This window comes from Corvus cornix, chromosome 1A (genome assembly GCF_000738735.6).
Source record: "Corvus cornix cornix isolate S_Up_H32 chromosome 1A, ASM73873v5, whole genome shotgun sequence".
Classification (NCBI taxonomy): Eukaryota; Metazoa; Chordata; class Aves; order Passeriformes; family Corvidae; genus Corvus; species Corvus cornix.
The window spans coordinates 12,135,212-12,147,318 of NC_047057.1; the positions used below are offsets into that span (position 1 = coordinate 12,135,212).

The 12,107-nt window shown below is 38.4% G+C and overlaps 1 protein-coding gene across 2 annotated transcripts in view; it reads right to left on the bottom strand.

Annotated features, from left to right (window-relative positions):
• RELN (reelin) overlaps positions 1–12,107 on the bottom strand; it is a 274,888-nt gene that overhangs the window by 219,219 nt on the left and 43,562 nt on the right. The gene's annotated exons all lie outside the window — the stretch shown is intronic.

Sequence of the window (12,107 nt, forward strand, 5' to 3'; positions counted from 1 at the left end):
TGGATGGGGCTTTGAGCTAGGTCTAGTGGGAGGTGTCCCTGCCTATGGCAGCAGCAATTGGATCTTTAGGGTCTCTTCCAAACCAGGCCATTATATGATGATTCTGTGATCATAGTTTTACCAGATGGAAGCCCTCTGCTATGGGCCAGAGATACTATGCCACCAACTTCTTTGTATTAAACTTTTAATATTCTCATAACATAGTTGAGGTAGACAGCTTTTTTCCCATGGACTATTGCACACTTCTAACAAACTTTATATATCTCTTATCATGACAGCTTAGATCTTAAAAGCTAGATTTCTAGGGAACATCCCAATCAATTAAATTTAAAATGCTGTATATGCTATTAAATCAAAATCCTATGTAGTGAAATATTCTAGTTTACAAAGTCCCTCAGTGTCCATGAGCCCATCTGTCCCACCCCATGAGTTCCCTGAATCTAGGGGGTTTTTTTGTGTAAAGTGCTCACCACAATACCCTGCCATAACTGAGTATGACAGATGTCTTTCAAAACTCCTCTGGATAAACAGCAGCGAGCATCAGAAAATTGCATCTCCAGAAGTACTTTGCATTTCAATCAGTCCTTGGAAAACAGGGCACCTGAAGGCATGGTTGTGTGTGAATGCCTGAGCCAGACAGCCAAGGTCTCCAAGCTGTACACAGCAAAAATGAAGTCCCTAATGGAAGGATGCTCAGAAATAGGCTGAGGAGATCCACCTAGGAGTAAAGCACAGAAGAAAACCCTAAACTGTCCTGGTTTTAAGAATGAAATTTAAAAAATCAGCAACTAAATTCCTCATAAATGTTTCCAGGATAGAGAATGTTACTGAATTTTACATATCCTGCTCAGCATATTTAAGTGGAGAACAAATAAACATCTATTTGTCCCATGCTAAGCAAAAGTCCTTTCAATTATCACATCTATCTGATAAATTGTTCAGAGCAAATCTGAATTCCATACTCATGATAAATCTTTACCCAAACTTCCATCAGAAGCTAGCACACACCTCTTTGATAGTCTTAGGGAAAATTGCAGCTAAAGTACATTTGAGTTTACTTGGTTGAACTCTTGGCAGATTATGACTGAAGGTTTTTTAAAGACTTCATTACATCTTTGCCCTCCTTAAGCAAAGGTTATCACAAAGCTGCCTGTTTGAGTGAATTATGACTACTGGGTGGTCACTAGTGCCTGTGATATTACTTATTACATGCTCAGTGATAAATTTAAATTGGTAGATAACAAGGAGAAATCTCTACCAAGACCTTCATTATGGAATCTAAAAATAGCACAATTACACTTACAGGGAGAAAATGATAAGCTTAATGTATACATTTGCTGAGCAAGCAGATGGTATATTTCAGGAAATTCACTATTCACATCAAAATTAAAAATATAAACTTAATCCTCCTAAAAATTAAAACTTCCAGGATGAAACAGTTCTTAAAGATTTTTTTTTTAATCTAGACTTCTTTAATGTTCATATTCTTCATCTTAAGAGCTAATGCTGTTAGCACTTATTGATTCAGCCTTCTAATAATTACATCATCCTTCCAGCATGTCAGAGACTGTCAAGGTGACTATGATGCTATATGACTGGAGTATGACTCCAGTGTCACAAAATATTTGTGTCACTAGTTTATCCAGAAGCAGACATATAGCAAATCTCAGAGTGATAGAGAATAAAAATACTGACTTTATTAATAAACTGCTATGCAAAATGTTTCATTACTTGCTGTAATGCTGCCAAAATAGCCTTGTCAAGTAATTATTTAAATAGTTTTATTTAAATAAACTAGAGCTCAGTGAAAGTGCTTTGAACAACATTACATTTTCCCAAAACATCACAAGATCTGTCAGCATTCAGCTGTTTAATTTGATGTTATATGGAAAGAAATCCAACTGTCTCACACAGCTGCAAAGTATCTTTACTTTCCTGCAATGAGTACTTGTGTATCCACTGCATTTCTTCTAAAGGTATTTTTTGAGTGTGAGCACTCAAACAGATCAAGCTAAGGCTTATGAAGATACAATTGCTTTTGTTACAAACTTCACCAATTTTAATAATTGCATTATTATTCCTAAGGGTTGAAATGAGGCAAGAATTACAGTAGATTGACTCATTTGATAAATTTAAATAAATCCTTGCTTAAAGATTTCAATATCTTGAACTTATAGTTTTGACCTAAAAGACATATTTCCTTTCTTTTCAGAAGCAAAAGCCAGTGTTCAAATGACAGTATGTCCAGTAGGTCACCAAAAACAATGAAACTCAAACATCAGATGAACTATTAAAGTATTAACACACATATTTTGTTAAAGAAATTGAAAATCATCATTTTTTCTGCCTCTCTTTCAAGAACTTTAAAAAGTAAGGTGCAAAGCCACACCCAGACTGACATGACAACACTGGAATAATGGAATTCATTCAGTAATAAAATCCAGCAGAGCGGGACTGAGGAGCAACCCTCCTCCAAGGAGTAAGGACTTCATGTGAAGGTCTGCACTTTTTCTTCTTGGGGATTTTGTAGCAAGGAGGACTGGACTGACAGGCTCCTGTGAAGTGATGTTCACTTATGAGCAAGTGCATTTTAGATACTTTACAAATTTCATTTCAAACTAACCCAAAATTTTCTAAGCTCAGTAATCAGCAAATACCCCTTTTAGCTACAGCAAAAGCTGTAAGAATGACCTTGCCCATGCAAAGGCAAAATCCCTTCTTCTCTCCACCTGCCATCAGTGCCAGTGATAGCTGAGCTGGAGCAGCATGGGGAGACCCTGCTCTTCCCTCCTATGCCCCAGGAGAGTGAGGAGCTGGCCCTGCTCCCACTGCCAGCATGAACCTGGTAAACTCCTGCTCTAGTTCATGTATTTTAGCATCTGATAAAGATGCAACCCTACCAATCACTCCCTACAAACAGCAATCGCCTTTTGCTGGTATATTCTTGAAAATTGGGATATTCCTTTTAGCAGACTTGGAGCAGATTTTTCTTGTGAACCATCTCTGAAAACACACAAATGATTATCAGTCACAACACCGACAAGGGACAAGAAAACAGTGAATTCAGCTGGTAGGACAGGTGATGATCAGGATTTAACAGAGGGCTCCATTTTCCTGTAAGCCTGATTTTTCACCACACATAATCAACTCCACTTCGAAATGCGGCAAATTGGCAGATATGGGGGAAGCAGTCTGATGACATTTGTTTGTCATAATATGCCAGAAATTAGTTTACAAACTTGTCTTCAAAATTATGATAAAAACAATTTCCCAATACCACTTCACATTTGCAAGAGGCTTCAATGCATCTTAACTGATGAAGTCCAAGAGCTCAGTAATTTTTGCTTGAATATGCTATTGCATCCTGACAAACACAAAATGTGGGGAAAATAATAGGCCTGGCACAGCCAGAAAGTCAGGAGAGGAGGCTCTGACTGATTGTCACAGCACAACACACGACAATGAGGCATCACAGAACCAGGCTCTGGACAAGAAGCTATGCAGGCAGGCACACTGGCAGTGTGAAGATCATGCAGCCATGGGAACTATTGCTTGATCTATTGTGAAGCATACGCACACAGAATGCAATTTTAAGATGGCCCTAAATTTCTAGATGATGGCCTTTTCCTCCAAATTTATTAAAGATACCTCTCTGTTACTACAAGTTACCATGCAACTCCAGCCTGTCAATCCAGCTGAATGTAGCTCTCAAGGCATAATGACAACATCTTTTAGAGAGAAAAGTATTTTGTTATTGTTATTGCAATCAATGAAGGCTTAAATCATTTTTCCTTGACTTTTCTGCGCTATTATCTGTATTATAATAACAGTCATGAACAGTAAAGATTGGGTTTTATTGTGCCAGCATGTCTGTAGAGAATAATAGAGAAGAAAGTCCTTGCTTTACAGATCACACTCTAGCTGGTGAACAAATAGGACAAATGTTATTGCTAAGAAAATAAAACAGTAACAAAAGAGAATTGAGTCATACAGTGACGTTTCTCTAATCCATGGCAAACAAGAGTGATTTACCCATTATAAAAACAAAGATGGATTTTAAGGTAAGATTTAGACTCATAAAATCATTAAGGTTACAAAACATCTCTAAAATCAAGTCCAACTTTTAACCAAATACTAACATGCCCACTAAACCATGTCACGTCTACTAATTTTTTTTATACTTCCAGGCATAGCAACTCTACCACTTCCCTGAGGAGCCTCTTTCAATGTTTAACTACCCTTTCAATGAAGAAATTTTTCCTAATACCCAATCTAAACATCCCTTGGCACAACCTGAAGCTGTTTCTCCTTTTCCTGTCACTTGCTGCCTGGGAGAAGAGACTGATTCCCACCTCATCACAACCTCCTCTCAGGCAGTTGTAGAGAGTGCTAAGGCTCTCCCAAGCCTCCTTTTCTCCAGGCTGAACACCCCCAGCTCCCTCAGCTGCTCCTCATCAGACCTGTGCTCCAGACCCTGCCCCAGCTCTGTTCCCTTCTCTGAACTCATTCCAGCACCTCAATGTCCTTCTTGTAGTGAGGGGCCCAAAACTGAACACAGGATTCAAGGTGCGGCCTCACCAGTGCCAAGTACAGAGAGACAATCACTGCCTGGTCCTGATGGCCACACTATTGCTGGTACAAGCCAGGATGCCATTAGCCTTCTTGGCCAGCCAGGCACACACTGATCATGGTCAGCTGACTGTGGACCAGCACCCCCAGGTCCTTTTCTAAGGGGCATCAACTTTTTTACAAAACATAAAAATTTGGAATATGTTGGTTAACAGCGCTCAAAGTGCACTGGTTGAACATGGTACTTGAAATCAGGATGAAAAAAGGAGAGTGAGGAATAAATGCATATGTCTCTATAGATAGGGGTGTGTGTACCTATTTATATATTATTTTCCATTATTAAAGGACCTACAATTTGCACAGTTCAAAAAGTGTTTCAAATTACTTTCAGTAAATATTGGTATAAATAAAAATCACCAACCTGTCACAATGAATATTTAACGTCTTAATGTATTTTGAATGAAATCCTTGCCTTATTGGAATCAGGAGTATTCTCAGAGGTATGAGGGGTAGCAAAAACACCAATCAGATCACAAACTATTACATCATTTTTTTTACTACATGCATTTTATAAAAAATTAGGAAGCAATTGAAAAAATCACATTAAAATTCAATTATTCTCTAGCTTTTCCCCATACCATTTCCTGGCCACCCAGGGGAAAAAAAAATGGATGTATATAAAACCTGAAAAAAAACATCACTACTGAATAAACGTACTTGCTAAATTGGACCAAAATTGGCCCCAACATTTCAATTAGCACTCTGGTTTTGGCTGTGTAAAAGTATTTCTAAAGGCGTTTTCTTGTTTAAAAACTCTAGAGGCCCCTTTACAAGCACTGGCACATGGAGAATGTTCCTCTGTGTCTCCAGTGCAGTCATCACTCCGATCTCATCTGCAAAGCCTTAAGTGTTGCCTGTAGGATTAAACACACCTGCACCCACTATTCAGAGCTAAGAAATACAAGAAATATTACATGTGCCACACCTCTAAGAGGTTCATTATCCTTTTCAGCCTTAACCACACAAGTGCTAGCAGGAGTTACTGGTGTATTTAAAAGGTTAAAAGCTTGGAGTGTTCTACTGTCATCTTCGTAATGCTTTCAGACATTTGAAATAAATTGTGGACTAGCTCAGAGCTTCTCAAGAGATTAGGCAAAATTGGATTTTGATGTCCAATAGCTGCTGCTGCTGCCATGACTGGAGTTAGGCAAACCTGACAAGTCCAAGAGTTGTTGTAGAAAAGGATGAAAGTGTTCAGGGTGATTGGACTGGGTGAAACTAGACTAAAGGCCAGTTTAAGTATTTTCTGTGTAGGCTCCCTCTCCAGTGAACTTGTTCCTTCAACCTTGGAGCATTGGTGTCTGCCTAATCCAACTATATGTGGGGAATGTTCTTCCTCAGCAGTTAAAATACTTGGGGAAAGAGTTCCTTGTCAGGCAAGCATGGGTAATTACCTGCCTATGCCATGATAATGGATATATGTTGTATTAATAAAGCTGAAACCCTTTCCACAAGGCACATATGATAGCCAATCAGTTGCAGAAATGGTCAACTTTTGGCCATGAAGACAATTAAGTAGTAATTAAACATTATGACACACAGACTTTCAAAGTTTTATCATCATTATGGTTTCCTTACATACCATTTGTAGGTGAAGTATCTTAAAACTAAGCTCAAATGTAAACTTTCTTGACCAATGTCAGTTTGGCATCAACTCACTATTTAATTGACTGTTAACAAATTCTCCAAGATATGACTGCTATACAGATATTTTATCTTCCTGTTAATTGGTAATTATACATTGGCAGAAAAATCACTGTTTCTTTCCAATTATTCCAGAACTCAGTGATTATTTAAACTTTGCTAATTAGCAGTGGAGGGCTGTTACATCTTCTGGGCAAATTGTATTTGATAATCCCTATTAAAATATACATGGCAGTAGTTGACTTGTAACAAAGAAAAAAAAAGAAAAAAAAAGTGGCAGTTCAAAGGGTATTAGATACAGCACAAGGCAAACAGGGCCCTATTAAAATTTCCCCAACTGTTCTAATGAGAATGCCGAGGGTCATTTCTTCCTAGTTTACCATCTGTTTGGTTTCTGGCAAATATCTCTGGTGTGAAGGGAGGGTCCTGGAGCCCATTTGGCTTGTCACAAAGTAGACCAGGGATCTACAGCAATTTCACTAAGTTAGAAAACTGCACTTCAAGCACTTCAAGATCAGTAGCATGTACATAGCCGAAAACTTTTTTTAAGAGCTGTCATTTGCCGACTGTTCCTTACTTTTTAGAGCTATGAGCAAGCACAGAGAGGCAGACTGAGCAGGGGGGATCAATTTTATAGGCTCACCTAACAAGAAAATGCAACAGTTGGCCTTTTTCCATCTCACAATGTTAGTGGGGGATATTTTCCTTTATATGTCAAAATCTGAAAGTAAAACATTGTCCCAGAAGCATCAGTGTTTGAGCATAAACTGATGCCAAAACCAAGCCTCTGAAAGCTCAAAACCCCAAACCCCATCCAGGATCAGGAGGAGCCTTGGATGCTTCCAATGCATGGTCCAGACCCATGTGCTGACAGAGCTGGGGCACATTGTCTGTGGTACCCCCTTGGACTTAACACTGTGGGTGTCCTTCAGCCACCCAGGCACCCTCCTTGCCCTTCTTCATCTGGAGATGAAACCAGCATCCAGCAGCACTGCCTACAGTAATTCTGCCCTAAGCCTGCTCAGAGTGAAAGGGATATAGGACCTGGAAACCACTCTTTTCCTTTTCCCCAGTTCCCAACCCATACAGATCCAAATCAAAATGATCCTTCCTCTATAAATTGAGAGGGGGTTTTCGTTGGCTATGCAATCACATATGTAACCAAAATACCCAGCGGAGGATTATTTGAAGGCTGCTTTAATCCTGTTGAAAGGCAATAGAACAGTAAAAAGAAAAGAGTATAAGATAATTTATATGGTATTACATTTTATCTGGCAATTGCTCTTTCCAGGATTTCCTCTAGGAAATGTATTATTCACCATATTTCAAAGAATATTTTTAACTACTCATTTTTTTTAAATCCCAGAGAGTCAATATATTACTTAAAATATGTATGATCACATTCATGATATAGAAACAAAGAATTGCAAAAGAGAAAAGACTGCAATATCGCTTTCATCTTCTATTTTTTGCTTTCTAGCAAAAGAAGATGAAAGTTCAGGCACTAAAATGTTTCCAGGTAATATCACTCTCCTAGTTTCTTATAAAGTATCCCGCACAGTTAAACAAAACCTAAATTTCATGAGGAGTTTATGACCTGACAGTAGAATGGGGTTATCTGTTTTAAAAGATTGCAAATTACAAGCTGTGTAAACCTACACAGAATATAAACAAAAAATTTTTGTTATCCAGTTAGGCCTATGGCAACACTTTCCAGCGTAATGAGAATTTGGAGTCCACTGTCTCTACTACAATAGAACCTACAGACTTCTAAGAGGACCTTTGCAATTTAGGTTGGAAGGTTAATGCATATATAAATGTTACCATGAAATTACTTGTTAATTCCACATTCACTAAAAGATGCACATTGGTGTAGTGATTATGATTTTGCATAAAATTAGGTTTTGGGGGGCTTAGCTAGAAGGCTGTTTCCCACCACAGTTTGTAGGAAACTAATTACACCAAACTTAAATATAATTTGTCATGTATTCATCATGTGAAAAGCTACCAGGGAGCCAGAAAGCCTTGAGAAGAACTGGAGATGCAGTGTGAGTGGCAGGTCAAAGGCAAGCTTTGATGTACGCAGCCCAGCACGTGTCTGCTCAGCCCGCCTGTCACCAGGACGATCCTGTGTAATGAGACAGATTCAGGTCCTCAGCTCATAGCGCTCCTTATCGCTGCTGAGGGATTAGGCTGTAATCTTCTCCTTTAATTGTAGGAACTATGCCGTGCTCCCTGCTCCCTGCTTTCCAGAGCACACAGCTTTGGAGCAGCCATGCGGTATTTTCGTACTTATGCCAAGCTACAGAGTGGTTCCCCTGCCACCCACCAAACTATTTATCCTTACTCTCATTTGCAAGCAATCATTCCCATCAAACCCACCACCACATTTGTAGCTTTGTAACATTTTTTTTTAGTACTCCTGCCTCTCACTTTCCTCTTCTATATTTGGACTAAGCCAAGCACTGAGAGCCCCTAAATGACTGTATGGGAGATCAGTCTTGGTGGGCTGATAAACCCCAGAGCACAGCCAGATGACCCAAGCTGTCAAAAAAAAGGCCAAACACCAACAAGAAGCCTGAGAGACAAAAGCAGAAGAAAGGAAAACACTGATGGATAAAGAGATCCCACAGAAGTCCAAAATGTGACTCCAGAGATGGACAGGGTGTGAATAAACTGAGGGCTACTGAGGGGATGCAAAGAGTGGGATTGCCCTTCAGCCAACAACACTGAAAGATGTGGGAACATTTCCACGTACACACCACACTGATCAGGAAAGGAAAGTGGAAATGACACTGGAGAGATGCAGCTGAGGGTATCTGTTGTATAAGGAAATCTAATGAAGAAAGAAACAGTCTTCTTAAAAGCTACTTTTAAGGATAATTTCTTTACTAAAGGATCCTCCCACCTTGCTTAGTCAAATTTCAACACACTTATGTTTGATCCCAATTATAAATTTAGTTTTACAATTTTAGTTTTACCTTTATCTGAACCCAGAGAATACTTCAGCCTGGGACAAAACATTATTATTTATGACCACTATCAACTTTTATACCCAAAACTTCACACATTTCGCACCAAAAAATTGTTAGGTCTCCCAAATAAAAGTTTGGGAGCTTCATGTCAGTGTAATCCCACAGAGGAAATCAGGAACTATTTCTTTGCCTACACAATGTGTACTAAAGAAGAAAGAAAACATAACCTTAAGAATTAAAATATTTTTTCTTTTCTTCTTCAAAGCTTCTTGACGTGGTTAACTGTGGTAACTGACAATGATTGTGTCTCCATCAAGCAACTTCCTAAATTGGTAAAAGATAATTGTAGTCACAACCCATTAACTCATAGCACAGAAGAGACATATGTATGTTAGGGAGACTTCAAATTGTTGGGCAGTCTGGAAGATTATGATAATCTATCGTGACCTCCTGTGTGAGACAGACAAGAGCATTTCAATAGTAATATTGCAAGGGAGAAAAAATATTCTTTCCTGCACCAGAAGCAACCACTATCAACCCAATTTCAGAATACTACTATCTTCAGGTTTTAAAGGCCCAGCTTTGCGCCCCACCCCCATCTAATCTATGGTAAACCATATAAATCTTTGAATTGAGGTCTCTGAACCTGACTAGTCCTCAACATTAAAAAAAATAATAATTTCCAGCAAGCTAAATCTAACAGGAATATCACAATCACTTGCCTCAAAAGAGAAACAGCTTCTTTGCTGATTGGAAATGATGACACAACAGATGGATTCAGGGTTTCTGGAGAAAGCGCTTTATGTTTTCTTCAGAAAACCAAACAATGTCACTCCCACCTACTATTCTACTAAACAACATATTAAATACTGTGGAGACTGCTCTATTTTTCTACTGAAAATGGTGGATTTTAAAATATTGTTACTTTTAAAACTATCAAATAATTTTTAGAAGCATATCATTTACATGATAAATGCTTTTTGGAAGAGGCCAGCCTTCTCATCTCTCACTGCAAGGTAGAGATAGGAAAAGTTTATGCATTTCTTAGTCCTGGGAGCCATCAGTACATCATAGATTGAGCATTCATATAAAATTGCATTTAAAAGCCATTGCCATTTTTCTTCACTGTTGGCTTTTTACTGTGACTTCAAAGACACTGCACAAGAGCATCATCTGTTATGAAACATTTGGATTGGTTCTTTTGTTTTTTCAATGTGTATACAAGCTTAGGAAGTAGCAAAGAAAACAGAAAAATGAGACTTTTATTTAAAATATTTTGTAGCTAACACTGTAACACAACTGACCCTACAGTTTACCCACAGAAAGTCAAAAAAAAAAAAAAATTCAGAGATGGCAGCACTTTTTCTCTGACATAAATGGAGGCATGTTCAAGGCAGAGCATCAGATCTCCCCAGGCATGATATTTGAGAATTTGTATTGATGAGCAAAATGAAGTAGGTCCAACTCTGCATGACTGTTTTTGCATCACTTTGCCTTTTGGATTTTTCCAGGCTTGGAGTTTCTTTTGGATAGAGAACACACATGTCACCAGTTTAATTTTTGGTTATCTTACAGTGACAGAATGGTCAAAGTAACACATCAAGAGCTAGAGAATGACCCATGGCAAGTTAAAGAAGGCCACATTGTTTTACCTGTCACATATCACATGTTACTTTAACATCTGTCTCAATAAAACATCAACTGAAACAGCCTTATTCTACAAATGAAAATACAAATTTAGGGAAAAATACAGACATTCTTTGTAAATGCACAAGGTATTTAGGTTCTTAAAATGTTGCTTAATTGTCATTCTTAAAAGCTTACATGTAATTAAACATGACCTGTATACTTTGCCCAGTGAGTTTGCCATGATCTGCCCAATGATGTGACACAAACACTTATAGGTAATAGCTTGTCAGTAACTTGAACATCCCAGAAATTTCATATTGATAATGACTTTCTGTCTTGCTTACTCCATCAGATCTTATTCATCCTGTAAACAGTACAGTGGGAAAGGAGAAACAACAGCACAAATTCTTCCAGAAAAGAGAAGCTTTCACTGCCTTTTGCACAAGGCATGAAATACCTGTGCCAGCCATGCTCTTCCCTTTGAAAGGCTGAGCAAAAAGTCTGAGGTTGAATGGTGGTGTTATCCACAGAAGCAAAGCCCTTCTCAAATTACCCCTCAGTACAGTTTTAAATAATGTGCTATTTACATTACATTCTTTCATTTACAAGCAAATGTCTGTCTGCTGGATGACACTCAAATGCCCAGACCACTCATGTTCTACATGCATTGTAACAAAAGTAAGTACCATGAGAGGTTATTATGCAGAAAGTACTGAATTCTGTCCAGAAGACAAATTAGCATTTAAATATGCTACTGCAAGTGCAGTGCAGTTGGTGTCCCGTGTGACTGGTACCTGTTTTTGTACCTTCACCATAGATTGCGTGTTAGGGTCACTGAGTTCCTCCAATTGGAGGAATGCAATTGTTACTATTATTTGTAAGGATATAAAAAATGCTACCAAATAACAAACTGCAGAAGGTATAGCTGTCAATTACTTGCACAAACTTAGAAGGGATTATTTAAAAAATGTTTGTCCTTAGCACAGCTGCTACTGCTGAGGGCTACAGCAGAACCTGAAAAACATGATAAATCTGCAAAGGCTATCATACCCCTTTTACTAAAATTCTGCTTTTTGGACTTGGTAAATAATTGGTTGTATAAAATATCTTGACCAGCGTTCTGGTTTTAAGAAATATGCCATAAACCGAACGGAAAAGTAGGTTGACATAAGCTTAAAGGAAACAGGTTTTCAGCCCAAGAAACAGTTAGAGGCTTTGGGCTAAATGCTT